General features: G+C 39.4%; 2 protein-coding genes across 2 annotated transcripts in view; both read right to left on the minus strand.

The window, feature by feature from the left end:
* SOX5 (SRY-box transcription factor 5) overlaps positions 1-15,722 on the minus strand; it is a 455,968-nt gene that overhangs the window by 368,597 nt on the left and 71,649 nt on the right. The gene's annotated exons all lie outside the window — the stretch shown is intronic.
* Positions 9,077-15,722, minus strand: part of LOC136289993 (chromo domain-containing protein cec-1-like) — a 116,850-nt gene continuing 110,204 nt past the window's right edge. The window contains exon 3 of the transcript XR_010720916.1: positions 9,077-9,094. The gene's annotated coding sequence lies outside the window, so the exon portion shown is untranslated. The remainder of the gene's footprint in view (positions 9,095-15,722) is intronic.

Raw genomic sequence — 15,722 nt, forward strand, 5'->3', positions numbered from 1 at the left:
CATCCGTGGAAGAGTGAGTAACCCTTTTCTTTTGGGACTAAGAGGGTCTTAATTTAACAAACCTTCTTCCCTGCCACACTGCTGCTGCTCACTTGCACACCATGGCAAGGCCAGGCAGAATGAGAGCTGGAGAATAAAGAGCACTTGCAGGAAAGTAGCAGCTAAACTTGGCTAGGCGTGCTGGAATTTAAAATAATTAAATGCAGAGTGGGAGAGAAGCCAAAAGTATAGGAGTTTCCAGTGCAGAGGAGTGAAATTTGTCTGGTTTCCAGGTGTGATGAGCAATCCTCGGAAGGCTCTCATCAGTTCAAAGAAGGAAGCTCAAAATGTGGGTTCTTAGGTGAACTTTAATCAGACTCTGTAAATCTTTTCAATCTTCAAAAACATCTAGACCCAGAGATTGCTTGGAAATAGGCTTCTTCAGGGATGGAGTAATTTATTTTTTTCTCTTAAAACAAAACAAAAACAAAACACCCCACAAGCAAACAAACAAACTTTTGGCATTTTTCATTGTGGGCAAACCAGCAACAACACTGTAAAGTGTTCCATGACAACCTAAAGTTTTGGGTTTTTTCCTTGGGGTTGTAACCCAAAAAGGGATTCAAGGGCTGAGTAAATACTCATTTACGTTGTGGACATTTGCATTGGAACTGGTTCTCTCTCTGCTGCTTAGGCTCAGGCTCTCCCCACCTAAACACAAGAGAGGCGAAGCTGCAATACAAAATAACATTCCAGCAGCTTGATGAAGTGGTTGCTGGCTGTTTTGGTTTGATTTTTTTTTTTCAGAGACATCTCTGATGCCTTGTAAGACAGCTCAAGCCCAGTAGTACACATGACATCTTATATGTCCTATGCAGACAGGCACATCTTTCAAATGAAACTGCTGAAAACTCTCACCCTGCCCACAGAATTACACAAAATTACATCAATGAATCACAAAATGATCTGGGTTGGAAGGGACCTTAAAAAGATCATGTGGTTCCAAACCCCAAATCAGAGGTTTACACTCAGATCCCTCAATATGGACCCCTTATTAGCCTACCAAATGCAGACAATATCCAAGACAAGACAGGTTCATTTTCCAGTACTGCTATAGATTTAAAAAAAAAAAAAAAGCTTCTCTCATTAAAGCACATCCTGAAAGGGCAGGAATTTAATTATAATAGTTAGCCCTGAAAACCAGAAATTAGTCCAAGTCAAAAATTCTGTTTTTTACAGCTACAAACCAGTTCTGCATTTGCAGCAGTGTTGGCCTCTTATCTAAATCAAACCTCCAGCTTTACCCAGGTTTGAAATCATCCTCTTAACTAATTTCTGTGACGTAGTCTTGTTTGTTTTAGAGACATTAGGCAATAATATCCTGTGAAAACTTGCCACAAGTGATCTGTCTATAATGATGATAAGACAGAGCATGGAGAACTCTGTAGGCACTGCTTTTTTGCCTCCCCTTTCACCCAAACTAGGCAAAAATCACCAGATGGGGTAAACACCATGGTCCCTCAAACAGAGCTACAGAAGAAATCTTTTGCTTGTTTTTTTTCAAGTCCCTCATACAGGAACAGCAGTGGTTTCAGCAATTCTAAATGCAACCAAATTTTTTGTACAAAAAGCTGTAAAACTTTCAAGACCTTTCCCCCCCTCTTCTGATTTTGAATCATCTTTGTAGTCTCAGATGTGACAGAGAGAAAAAGAAACTAAAAATCCATTAGAGATGGCTCCTTGTATATTTTTACCCAAACATCTTCTTCACCTAAACATCTTCAACCCTTTTCTTTTAAGTTAGAAGTAATTTCAGTGTGATAAAGATTGGTAGGGCTGCTAGAACAGCATGAGAACACATTTTCCTTCTTTTTTTTTCTTCACCATAACCTTCTCTCAGCCTTTTGGCAACTTTTTTAGATTATGCCAATCAGGAAGGAAAGCTATAAAGAAATACTCTAAGCCAGTTGTCTGGAGATAATAACACAGCAATCAGGTTCAAGTTCTATTGTACCTGCAGGCACATTTTCTTGAACTGCAGCTTGCTGAAAATCTTGGCAGAGAAGAGGTCCTTATTTTCCAGCTCAGGATCATCTACCCCTAAAATGATTTCACTGACTCCATTTAGACGGCTATCAAAATATCCAAACCAGGCTCTAGGAAGAGTGATAACCTCTCCTGCTTTCATTCACATTTTGTTTGCCATATCATCTTTGGACAGGTTCTTATTGGTACTCCAAGCTTGGCCCAACATGAACAGCATAATGAAAAACCTCTTTTTGTTTTGTTTCAACCACAGAAACAAAAGGGGAACAGCAGCAAATATGCCTTTACTTTCAGATACACAACAATTATTCCCACTGCATAAAATCAGAGAATGAAGCCGATGAAGGAGACAGAGCAATGGAGCAAATGCTCCAAAGGTCCTACAAGTACAGGGTGGGAAAGTGCCTGTTGATGATCCTCAGCCCTCTTCTCATAGTGGAAAGCAGAAGTGATCTATATAATTTGTATACTGGATGTGATTAGCAAGCACCAAATTATTTAAAAACAAACAAAGAACCCAAAACATAAACCAAACTCTCATGAAATTTTCCACGATATTCTAATGACGGAGGACCAGAGGATGTTGAGGGATTCTGCTGCCTACTCCTTTGCAGAGGAATGACAAACTTTATGATTTTCCATTCTGTATGCAACTGCAACCCGTGCAGAAAGTGCTCTTCACCAAAGGATATACTTGTTCATTTTGGGGGGAAAAATGGAAGTGTATCCTTGCTTTCTTTTACATAAAGAAACTCCTTACCTTTTATCTACATTAAGCTAATCCCTTTGGAAAACAGATATTACTAATTGAGAGTTAAAAGTAAACTATAAAATTTGGAAAAACAGTTCCATATTAGATGCCTTGAGTACTGGTAACAGGAAAGAAATTATCATGTTCTTGGTACACTAAATACAACATGAATGCTTAATTCTCAGAAAGTCCCACCTTTTAAAAATATTTAATAAAACATCAAAGCATCCTATTGCCTCTGAAATCCACACCAGATTCAAGCACAGATATGCAATTAAAAGCAAGAGCTAATTTCTGTAAGGAGGTGCTCTACTTTTAAAAATGTCTTTATGTAAGCAGTAATTTTTTCCTTCTGAATTCAAATCGTAACTCTGTGTTAAGTGAAGAGTAAAATCTCTAGCTTGGCTTCAAAATGGCAATTTTTACTCTTAATGACCTTCACACAGCACTTTTGAACATCACATTAAAAAGATAAGCCTTTGAAAACTTTAAAAATGTGGGTAAGTAGGAAATATTTGAATAAGTAATTATGAAGGCTAAAGAGAAGAATGATATATATCATCACTAGGCCATATTCAAAGAAATATATTAGGTCTTGGAGAATCAGTTGTTCTTAAAAAGACCCATATCTGTATGAACGTGTGTTGCAGGTAATGAGCATATGCACACCCATCATTCTTAAAACTCCTCTGAGGACTCCTCGAAAAACAGGAGCGTTGGAGCCTCTGATTCAGCAAAGCACTTTTGTCTCAGCATAATTAACCAGATGAAGTCATGCTCAAGTCAACTGTCTCACTCGAAGAGTGCTCTCCAAAATAACTACACATATGCCATAAACAGATGTCAGCAGGGTCAAATCCAATATTTAAATCACAACAAGATTTAACATACTCTATGGATTGAGGACCTAGCTAACATGAAGTGCTTGGGGAATTAGAAAAGAGTTCTTCACTGCTCGAACAAGAAGAGTGGAGGATTTCAGAGCTGCCTGTGGAATTTTATATCTAAATGCCCAAGTAGTTTAAAAAAAGGCCAGGGACTTCAAATTCCATAGGCAACTCTGGAAATTTCAGCCGCAGTTCCTAGAAAGTTCAAGTCAACACTGCTGTGGTCTATTTTAAGACACTGGGTGCACTGTGATTTGTTAGATTTGCAAGTTGCAGCCTCCCTAAAATGAGACGTACGTGTGTACGCTTGCATGATATCCTCATAAACGGGATTAAAAACCAGTCCCCGCTGAACACTGCCATTCATAATTTAAGGGTCAAAAGGAAAGCAAAGAGATCCCTTTCTGTTGCATTTCAAAGCAGAAACAAATATTTATTTCAGTCTGTGCAAGCTGCTGTGCGGCCATAGCAGCACATTAAGGTAAAAAGTATGCTGAAAAATAGTCCCCATTTCTCAGTTAGGGGCTCCTATGTGTAACTCGGATCATTTGGGGTTTTGGTAACAGCAGAACTTTAACAAGTTTAACCAAATAAGGTTTTAACCTCCAGGGATATTTAATTGACACTACCTATCAAGGTTTCCTATATAGTTTAAAATCTATTTTTAGTATTTCTACAAACTTAAAATTGTTCTGAAAAAAATAGCTTCATTTAAAAAAAGGCAAAAAATAAGGAAAATAAAAAATGCTGTAGTTAAAGTTAACCAATACCTTCCACATGGGAAACAGTCAGTTCCCATAATATTTATGTACTTTAATATACAAAAGCAACCTAAACTCCTCAGAGAAAGCTAATCTATTATCAGCTCATGCAGTCAAACTTATGTCTAGAAATCACATAATTTTCTGCACCATAAAAGAAAAAGAAAAAAAAGCCAAGCAGACAGGATTTCTCTAGTAGCCTTAACAAGTTTTGAATGTCTTTACAGTGTGGGCTAAAATCTCCCATACAAGATCTGGGCTTTAAATAAAGTTTGGTTTGTTTTCAGTGGTAGACAGATAGCTGCTTTGAGAGGGAGGGTTGGAAAAGAAAAACGTTCACTTAATTTTAAAATGGAATGGATCTAATGTTTTTGATAGCGCTCAAACTGACTCTATTTGGCGAATTGGGACACTGAATTATTTTATTTTCTTGTATTTTTAACATTGTTGCCAAGAGACAGACTCCCTTCCTGCAGTGGAAGCTGTACCTATTTACACCAGCTAAAGGAGTCCATCAAGTCATATTTTTGAAGAGACATGAATGAGCTGCACATGAAAAAGAATGTGAAGTAGTGAATATAAATTTTGCATGCGGGGAACTGGCTTGTCAATTTCAAGATGTAACAATAAAACTTCACTCACGATTCCAGTAATTAACAATCACAGCACAGCCTAACTTCCAGCTTACTCATGCCAACACCTGAAATTTAGAACTGCAGAGGGTTTAGGTCCAGACCAAATCCAAATTTTGATGTTTGGTTAATAATTAGTATATTAATTCATTTCAACGTTTACAGCAAACACAGTGGCACTGCTGAAAATCCTAATTATAGAAATCAGTAAAAATTGCAGCACAATAATTACCCCCCTTTGTCTGAGGCCATTCATTCATGGCTTCTGCTACATAATCTCATGAGCTGCCCAGGCCTCCCCTCAGCCTGCTCTTCTAAATATCTGAGGATCATAGAGGTGAGGTCACTTCATCATTCCTTGGGAGGAAAGAAAAAAAGAAAAGGAAAGAAAAAAAAAAAAAAGGGGGAGAAAAGCAAAGCATCTGCTAAAATCTGGCTTCATTTGATTTACTCTCCAAGACTGTTTTTTATTAAATATGTTTGACTGCTATCTCTAATTAAATGTAGAATTAATTTTGGCAAACTAACCACAGATGCAGTTTATGTTCAATTTTATCAGACAGATTTATTTATAAGCTGTCAACTTCTTGAAAGACTTCATTTTGGAGCAGTTTTAAATTGCTAACAGTAGCTGTAAATGGGGCTACTGTTCTCTGGAAGACTAAAGAAGAAGTATGCTATAAATGTCCATTCCATCTGCGAGGAATCATAAAACAATCACATTCCTTTATATTTTTTTTTCCTTCCCCCCACTCCCCCCCCCCTCCTTCTTGGGACCTTTATTAAATTAGTTCAACTCAATTAAAAATAACTTCAAAAACATTTCAGGCCCCTTTTGTTTCAGGGAATACTTGGAACTCTCTGCACGGAACGTCACCCTTTTAACTAATCCCTTTTGGGGAGCGGAGGAGAATGGTGGTATTGTGACTTCAGACAGTGCTTTCAAGGGTCTCTACTGTACCGAATTGAGGTCAGGGGCAGACAATGCCCAACACCCAACAGCCATTCAGGCCTTCCTCACAACTCTATCAAACGTGCCTTTCTTCCTTGCGCGCGCTTTCTCTCGTGGCAGAGTCACAGGACAATGGGGAAAGCCTCCAGCACCATTTATGGTCACTATATTTGCACATGACAAAGTCTATTCTTCCCGGTTCGCCCCATTCCATGGCAAAAAAGAATGGACCCCTTGGATAGATTTTCCCACCATTACAGTTGTTCAAACTTAGCTCAGATTAAAAACAGAAAACCCTTAAAAACAACAGGGGGAAAAAAAAAAAAGTCTAAGAACAGTAAGTGCTGTTTGAAAGAGGAGCTGCTCCAGTCCTTGCTATTTTGGTATTGAGAGAGAAGCTGCAGAGATGAAGTGGAAGATTAAATATGCTACATTATAGCCTGCATATGCATGGCTGAGGATACATTTTAGAGGAAACAAGGGATAAAGCAGAAGAGACTATTTTTTCATCGTATGGTTTGCCCTTAGCCTCGTTAGAAAATCACTGTTTGAACAACAGTGCAGGAGCTCGTCTGCACCACTTGGGTTTTGCTGGGGAAGGTTTCGCTGCTTCAATCACAAACAACAACAGCAGCAAATCAATTACTGCACATTTGCGCTGGCTACTGCTGCTATTTCTGAAGACCTACCTCAGAAGTTTTACTCTTTCAACAGATGAGGATGAGAGAGAGACAGAGTGAGAATGTTGCACTAGATAGGGCGAGCTTGCTGCCAGGAAGATTTTTTTTCTTTCTTTCTTTCTTTTTTTTAAACTTTAAATATGTGCTACAGATCCAGTATTCTTCACAACCTAAAGAGATCTGAATGAAAATGTGCTGCTGTTTAAAAAGACTGTTTATAACCAGTACTGAACTTGACATTTGCACCGCCTCACCCACGCACCTCCAAAACACACACATCTTTTTTTAGTTAATCAGAAATGGCGAAGCCCCCACCCCGCTGCCTGACAACAGGGAGCGCAGCAACCCAACCTGCAGACAGCCAAATGCCATTAAACTCATGGCTGGAGAATCGCTGCAGAGTGCTCCATCCTGGGATGGGATGACACTTCTTCCTTGGTTTCTATTTCTGACCTTGTCGGCAATTTTTTTCCCCTCCCGTTTTGCACCAGGCTGTTTTCACGGCATTTAGTGGCTGCGGACTCTTTCCCAAAAAAACTGATCCCCAGCTGCATGAGACAAATCCCACTACTGTTAGGAGCTTCTGTCCTGCACAGGAAAGTGCTCTGCTTCCCCCTCTCTGCCCCTCACAGTGCTGGGACATGACAGCCAAGGCAAGGCATGCTCTGATGCTGTACCTACCCATTTTCTAAAGGTCCTGTATGCACAGGCACCCACACCTTCACTTAATCACACAGGACAGGAAAGAATTACAGAACAAGGGCGTCAAACTGATGGCTGCTTGGTGGTGGTTTGTGATTTCTTTTCCCCCCACCAGGATCTAACATAGTTAAACTGGATTATGACACTGAGGCTCCCTGGAACAGTTACCCCCAGAAGCCAGTGTGATGCCAGGGACCAAATTCTGCTTTTTGGCTCACACAGCAAACAACCAAGTACATAAAATCCCAATCCACTTCAGGAAATCCCATAAGGATGGACCTCATTTTAAGAACCTCCCCCAATCTGAATGTTCATCTGAATTAAAGGCTAAATGTCTAATTCAGGCTGAAACCAATGATGTATTAAAATCTCGGATCTCAAGATCCATCAAGAATGAGTTACTCACTTAACTGGTAAACCTACATGAGATCTTTGGATGAAAAACTCTATAGAATGATAAACCATATTGTCAGTATTAAAAATAATAACTGTAGCATGTTCCACTTAAACAGCAAAATGTATGTGTTGGAGAACTGACTCATGGGTTCCAGACATGTGGAAAAGAAATACCATCAAGTTACTTCCAAATTTGCTCCCCACATTTTGATTGTATGCAGACCCAGAAATGAGTCAGTACCATTAGCGCATTCTTATTTGATAGAGTAAAACTTAAATATCTGACTGTAGATGTGAGCATCATCTACAGGCTGATAGCCAAGAGTTTCTGCCTACAAATGGCAGCCTATGTCAAACTGCAGAAACAAATTAAGAGACCAGAAAAAAAAAAAAAAAAAAGATTTTCTGAGAGTTTTCTGGCCAGTTGCATTTCTTTCTGTGTTCTAAAAAAAATTAACAAAAAATGTTAAGGAGGAACATTTAAAAAAGAAAGACTCAGAAATGAAAGAATTCAAGAAACAAAATCTACTTTGACAACACATGATAACGCAGCATTTAACAGGTATTTACTGTCTTGAACCTGCCTTTAAAATTGCTCAGCTAGGTATATAAATGCTAGCTAAATATTTTACTAATGTGTTTTGCTTGAAATTTCTTACTTTTCTTAATAAAAAAAATAAGATGATATCTCATTATCTTCAAAAGATGGACCTCTGGAAGTTTCATTTCTGGGGTTTTTATATTAGGCCTTCTTTTAAGACAAGATAACTTCTATTAACTACCTAGTTGATAAGTTGACTTGGAAATGTCTCCCGAATCCCCAAAACACATGGCAAAACCCTAAATACTTAAGCCCTTTGTGATCTACACTTTTACTAAATCTAACATACTTACAGAAAAAGATGTATTCAACTCCAGTAGGTTAATCTGGGTCCTAGAAAAAGCTTGTGAGGCTAATGCTCCATCTAACAATCAAAAAACAGAGGGACAAGGGAAGGAAAATGCAGAAATACGTGGAACAGAAATCTAAGCCTCCTATATAAGGGTTTGTTGTTTTGGTTTTTTCTGGTTTTTTTCAGATGCTGATTGAAAATATTAAAGGGATCTTAAAATATTCAGCTAAAAATATGCAACCAGTCCTTGTTCACTTAGTCCTGGCCCACAGCTCTGTCCATCAAGAGGCAAATATGCCTAAATGCTGCCACCCCAGAGGAGAGTTACCTCTTAACAAATCCTGGTGCTGTGCATTCTCAGTGCTGAAGATGCCTCTCATCCTCCAGGTGATGGCCTCCAAGTGCCAGCTCCATCCTGGAAAAAGCCACTGTTGGGAGGGCTGAGGAAGCAGCATTTTCAAAGAAACTGCTGAATCTACTGAATCTGGTATTATTTATTTTTATAATCCAAAACGTAAGTGAACCACATTCAGATTCAAATCACACATTAAAAAAAAAAAAAAAAAAGCAACCAACTAAAATGAATTAAAAGTGAACTAAATAAAATATAGAGCCCCTTAGCAAGACTGTAACTGTTTTTAGAACTCAGATTTCAAATTTCTTGTTTCAGACCCAACTCCTCTTTCCATTATATGACAGCGCCTGACAAGTGGGAGGAGGCAGAAGTGAGAAGTCCAGCTTTGCCTTCTGGTAGGAGATTCTCAGTTCCTGAGAGAGGGAAAAGCCTCAACTGATTATGCCTGCGCAGCTCCTGGGGAGAAGGAGCATCCTGGCAGAGAAAGGAAATGATGCTCAGAGAAGACCCTCAGGTGATGAAAAGAATTTCCTTGTGTCTCAGACTGGACAGATTGCTACAAAAGAAGGAGTCACTGCATTGCTAGGCTAAAAGACTGACGGGACAAGTCTGAACCAGAGGAACCCACTTGTCAGAAGAAAACTGATCAGAAGCCAGGTTTTCTATACCATTTAACGAAATTATTCTGTTATCTTTTCCTTTCCTTTAACATATATTTATTTGCATATACACACACATGTAAAAAAAGGGGCTTTGTTTCTTTAAGAAAAACCTGGATGAAGAGTTTGAAAGCTTCTTCTATAACCCATTGTTTTGCTTGAAAACACGGTCAGCAAAATCTAAGAGGATATTAAGCACCACCAAGCTAGACAGACAGATGGACAAACTGACTGAAAGATTTTTTCAAAGTGTCTCCGTCCACAATGTCAGTACAGTATGGAACACTGAGACACCTTTAAAAATCACACATGCAAAACACAGAGTGATAGGTGAAGAAAGTTAAATTCTAAATTTAAAAAGCCCCAAAACATATTTTCTGAAGTGAAAAGATATTTATGAGTGTCAAAGTGCAAACTCAGAAGTGCTTTGGGGCATGAAATCCCACCAGCTAAGCTAGAACAACACGAATTGCAACCTTCCACAATTAGAAGGTAACAAAGTTTAGTTTAAAGTGCTTTTACTCCACCAGGTTTCACTATGGAGCTGTTGGGATGGGCAACCACACCCACACAGGGTCCAACAATAAGTTTCACAAGACACTGGCTCAGCCTGGCAACCCGATGAGTTACAGCAAATAATTTGTATCTGAGGACTTACAGATTTGAGTATAAAGAAACGTATCCACATCCCTGATGTCTTGGTGCCTCCCTGTCTCAGGGAGAGCCAAGTTTTCAACAATATTTGATGATAATGCTCCTTGGCACTGAAATCATCAGAGCTCCACAAGGGTGGCAGGATCAGCCTCTAATTCATTCATACAACTTTATAATTCATTCTTTGACTCCTGAGGTCTTGTTTTGCTACTGATAATACAATGCACTGCTTATTTCTGGTTTGATAGCATCCAAAGAACTTTTGGACTCACTTTCAGGTTTCTGGAAAGCATCTATTACAGTAGGCCTTAAAAATATAAATTAATGTGATCCCCTGTAGAGAAAACACACAAGATCATGAGACCCCTTAATAACACAAAAGGGGATACCTGAACATAAGTATAAAGATATATTAGTGCTATATTTTCTTTTTTATGAGAACAATTTAGTTTTCCCTTCTCCTTCCAGCCAGACTTGGCTTGTGTGATATTGAGAGAGAAGAATCATATACTTTCAGAATGGCTGACAGCCTGCTTTAGGCATTATATCTGAAAGCAAATCAGCAGCAGCAAGAAAATTGGCATTTAGAGAGAGAATAAATTACAGGACATTGAAATATCTCTACTAAAGCTGTAAAAAGTAGAACGAAAAAAAATAATAAAAAGATCACCTGATATTCATGGGAAGGCCAACAAAGGGAAGAAGAAGATGAAAGGAAGAAGGTTGTGTTGTAACCACCGTGGCTAGTTTGAAAATGATAGACCCACAAAATGCTACAAAGGCTGCAAAACCTGGTACTCAAAGGTCAGGACACCAAGAATAACAACTGCCTATACAACCTTTGTTTAGCCCCATCACATAGATCAATTGCAATACAATAACTGCACCACCACAGATTACTTTTTTCTACAAGTTCTCTGTACCACTGCACAGAAAAAATCTTCCGGAGTGGCGAGTCAGGCCTGGGCTGTCAGTGAGAATGTGGCTCTGGCTCATTTTTTGCAGGTTCTGAAGGTGTGTGGTGAATGAGGCGAGGGATGAAAGGAAGGGAGGAGAAGCTTACATGAGCAGCCAGGCAGGTGGATCCTGCTTGGGAGGGCTGGATCTCCCTCCCTGCCACAAGGATGTGAGATCCCCTTTGTAAGAGAACTTTCTCAGGTATCCCTAACTCTGTTTGCTCGTGTTCTGTGTGGGGGACACAAACCTGCTTTGCTGTGCTGCGTTATCACTCAGAGGTGAATCACTCGAAGCATTACTCTGGACATAAGAAGTGCTAGATAATATTTACTGTTTGAAAGGAACATATAAACTCAGATACAAACCCACTAGTATCTTCAAATGTCCTTGATTCAACATGTGAGGAAAATTTCTGCTTCTTAATTTCCCATATATAAAACTGGGATACCCTCCTTTCTCAGATTCCCAATACACCCATTGCGAAGATAAAGTTTGTGATGTTCTCCTCCACAGTGCCACACAAAAGACCGTGGAAAAGTCAGTAATTGTATCTTCAGAGCAAGAATGATACGTGATTGAATTGTATGGCTAGTGCTGCAGCCTGTACCATAAGGAATAATCCAGAAGGATAAGGAAAGAATGAACAGCTGCTCATTTGTTGACCACCTTCATTCTGTGCGGTCAGTGAGGTACCCTGTAGAAGAAAAACTGCACAGGATCACCTAATTGCAGACTGTGTCCTATGTACAGATATGGGAATCCTGAAATGAAATTACGCAGCCTTGTAATCAGTGTGCTTGACTTTGCAAGCAGTGCTATTTTAGCAGAGCTTTTGTGCATGTAATTTCCTGCATTTTTCAAAAGGGCAGAGAAAGCAGCAGTTTCACCATATTTATGGCACTGTCAACACATTTGTCACCTGGCTCAGAACCTCCAGCTCTACCCTCCTGCACCTTGCTCTTCTGCTAATGACAGTAACCAAGGGCAAAAATAAACTTATATCTGTGTAGGTCTTACACAGTGAACCTTCCACCAAAGTTTCAGAGGTATTTAATACCTGTAAAAGGGGATCCATCCCATGTACCCAGTGAAAAGTCCTTTTTCTGCCCTTTCCCCTAAATCCTTCCAACTTTATTTTTTTCTCCACTTTTCTTTCTGTTCAGTCTCACTCTTGTTGTCTTCCAGCATTAACTCACAATCTTTACTGTCCAAGACCAACTCTTTTCTTTACTCCCACACCTCTCCCTCTGCTTATCTCCAAAGCATTTAGAGTAGATAGGTATGGGCACATAATGCAAAAGTCATGGCAAAATGCACAGAGTCAATCACTTGGGAAATTCTGTCTTTGCCTCACTGCTGTGGAATATTGAGACTATTTGGAAAAAAAAAAAAACCAACTTGCAAGTTTTTTCCTTTTTTTTTTTAATGGATGAACCAATATTTTCTCTCATATCATTCAATATAAGAAAAGCAAACAAACAAGAATGAGAGTGAGAGGTCAGACCAAAGGTCCGCTTTGCCCAGCATCTTCTCTATAATTGAGTGACCAAAGCAGATGTCTAGGGAACAGTAAGTTTAAATAAATCAATAAATCTGCCTAAGGCAGATATTCAACACTTTACAGTCTTATAGCAGGAAGTGTTTGACAACTTCAAAAATATTTTTCTTCTGTAGCACCCAATAAATCTTAGTTGCGTTCTTAAAATCCCACTGGAGAAGCCTTAATTCCTGAGATCAGATAATAACATGCAATCAGAGAAAACAAACAAATTCTTCAAAGAATACAAATAATAATGCTTCTGATACATCACCCATCCTCCCAGACTTCAATTTTTTCCTGTTTGTGCAAAACATACTGGTAAGAAGTTACTTTCATCCAAACTTATCATCTCTCTCCCCAAGATACACAAAATTTCACCTCATCATTCTACCCCCACAAAATTCATATCAGCCTGGTTTTAAAGCAAAAGTTCTGCTTGTCAGAAGTCTGTTTGGAGTCTTGTGTTATGTATTCTCATGCTGAAGATGCAAACTCACCCAACAGTGGCTAAGTGTTAAAATTGCAAACCTGAGCTACTGTTGCTATTAGAGGGTTCTTAAAGGCCTCAGGTTTTTAGTTAACTGAGAGCGATTTCTGACTAAATCCGGCCTGCCCAGCAAAGAAACATGTTTTTTTACATTTGCCACGACCTACTGAATCGTCTTTAAAATAAATAAAATGAGAGATATAAAGGGAGGTGGGAGAGGGCAGGGGGGAGAGCAGAGAGGGGTAAATTTGGAGCAAAAAGGAGTGAGAGAGAGAAAAAACTCTGCAGCCACTTGCAAAAAGTGCGAGCTTTATTGTGGCAGCAGCTTGACAGTGTGTGACACCACACTGGTCTGCTGCACCAGGAGGTTCTGGGTCTTCACGTGGGAGATAGGTTAGAAATATTTGGAGAGAGAGGAGGAGAGGCTAAGGGGGGCAAGGCGCAGACTTGAGAAGAAAGTGAGCCTTCCACCACCCCTTTCATTCTGTCCTTTAGGAAGACTGTGGAAATCCTTCTAAAGAAAAAGTTAAAAAGCATCCCATAAAGGGCAGGTTTATTCCTTTTTTCCCAGGTGAGACCCAGGGGACCAGCTGGGATAAAGTCCTGGAGTTTTGCTTTCCAAAGGTTTTGGGCACTTAGGTTACAGACACCCGACCTGTGGTGGAAATTCTTCCTCTCTCACACCACAGCTGGACCTTCCAGCCAGAACTCTGGTCCAGTACCAGGTGAAGGTCAGCTTAAAAATCTGGGGTTTGTATCTACCAAAGGCTCCCAAATTCTTTTCCTGTGGAAGAATAGTGTCCCTCACCTCAGGAAGCCAATACTGTCATAAGTACAACACTACTAATTTCCTTATCAAACTGCACCTGTAAACATCTGCCCATGTGAGCAGCTGGGAGTTTCTGTTTGATAAGGTATTATCCAAGCAAAGCCTCAAGAGCCACTTGTGCTGAACTTTTTTAAAGCAGGCAAAATGTAAGTCTCTTCTATCAGGGTCCGAGGGAAGGTCTCCAGGAATTCCTCTGTTCTGAGTCTAGGATCTATGATGCACCCTACAAAAAAACCCCCAAACCATGTTGCATTTTCTGAGCCTGATGTCAATCACAGTGTCATTACCACTATGCTGGCTAACTACAAACAATTAAATCAAAGGGGAGCAAACAGGAAATGAAGTAAGAGTTAAGATTATTTGTTAAAAACAATAACAATGTCCCAGAGGAAGCAGTAGAAAAGTCATTAATTGTAGTATGCCCCCTCAATGTCTGAATCTAGGCTAGCAAAGTTCATTCTTTCCAGGACTGAACACAGGATCAAAAGGGATATTCAAAGTTCACAGCCTTAACAGAGGAGGCAGTCAAGCAGGTATTGGAAGGGGACTGAGGAAAATGTTATTCAGGGGTTCTCTGTTTCTCTCAGCCAAAACCAGGGATTTTAGGTTGGCTGGGGTTTACCCCAGACCTTCCCTTTTTGCTTTATCATTTTTGTCTCCCTGCAGTTTACCTTTCTTTGCAAAAATTATTGCTTTTAAAAAGCTCTTCCGAGACATTTTAAACAGAAACTGCAGTTGGAAATGGAAGAAATAGAGGAAAATGTAAACAAGACAGTCACTTGTATAAAAGAGGCAACTGTACCTGTCAATAAAGGATGTACTGAAGAAAAATAAGTGCAGGTCTTTTTGTAAGACTGTGAAATAAGAAAACTTTGTCTCAGATTTTCCAGGAGTCTCTGCATACTTCTGTAGATTTCTGTGTACCATAACAACACTGAACAAATGTAAATCCAGGCCTGACCTTTGTGGTTTTGTCCCATCCTTAAAAGCAAATCCATGCAAGCTCATACAAAACTTGAACTCTGTGATGTGAAAGGAGGTCCCAGGGTTCAGCCAGGCACCTGAACCGGGTGAGTCAATCTTTTGAGGCTGGCTCTTCTCTTCCTCTCCCACACTTGTGGTTGATATTTCAAATCTATCAGAGTCTGTGAGATACCATCTCTTTAAACAGTGGTTGTGGCCACCAACTTTCTTCTCTATAATCTCTCTCCGTTTTCCCTATGTAAGAGTCTTAAATGAAGTTTGTTCCAGACTATTAACCTATGACAGAAGACTGCAGAGATAAGATTTCACTGACATATAGAACAAAGAAATAGAAAGGGTGCGAAAATTGCAATGACAAGGTTGCCTTCATAGTTCAAGATGTATGAAATGAAATGAACTAAAATATCTGACAAATGTCTGGATAACACACGCTGGCCACTACTCACTTCAGCTGAGTCAATCAGAGCTGCATTTAATAGACAACACAAAAGATTTAATTTACAAACACAACTCCTTTACTGGAACATCTAAAATTTATCCAATATTGTACTGCTTTGAAGAGTAAGTGATGCAACTAC

The sequence above is a fragment of the Chamaea fasciata genome, unplaced genomic scaffold, assembly GCF_029207755.1.
Source record: "Chamaea fasciata isolate MVZ Bird 193981 ecotype frontalis unplaced genomic scaffold, bChaFas1.0.hap1 SCAF_5, whole genome shotgun sequence".
NCBI classification, from domain to species: domain Eukaryota; kingdom Metazoa; phylum Chordata; class Aves; order Passeriformes; family Sylviidae; genus Chamaea; species Chamaea fasciata.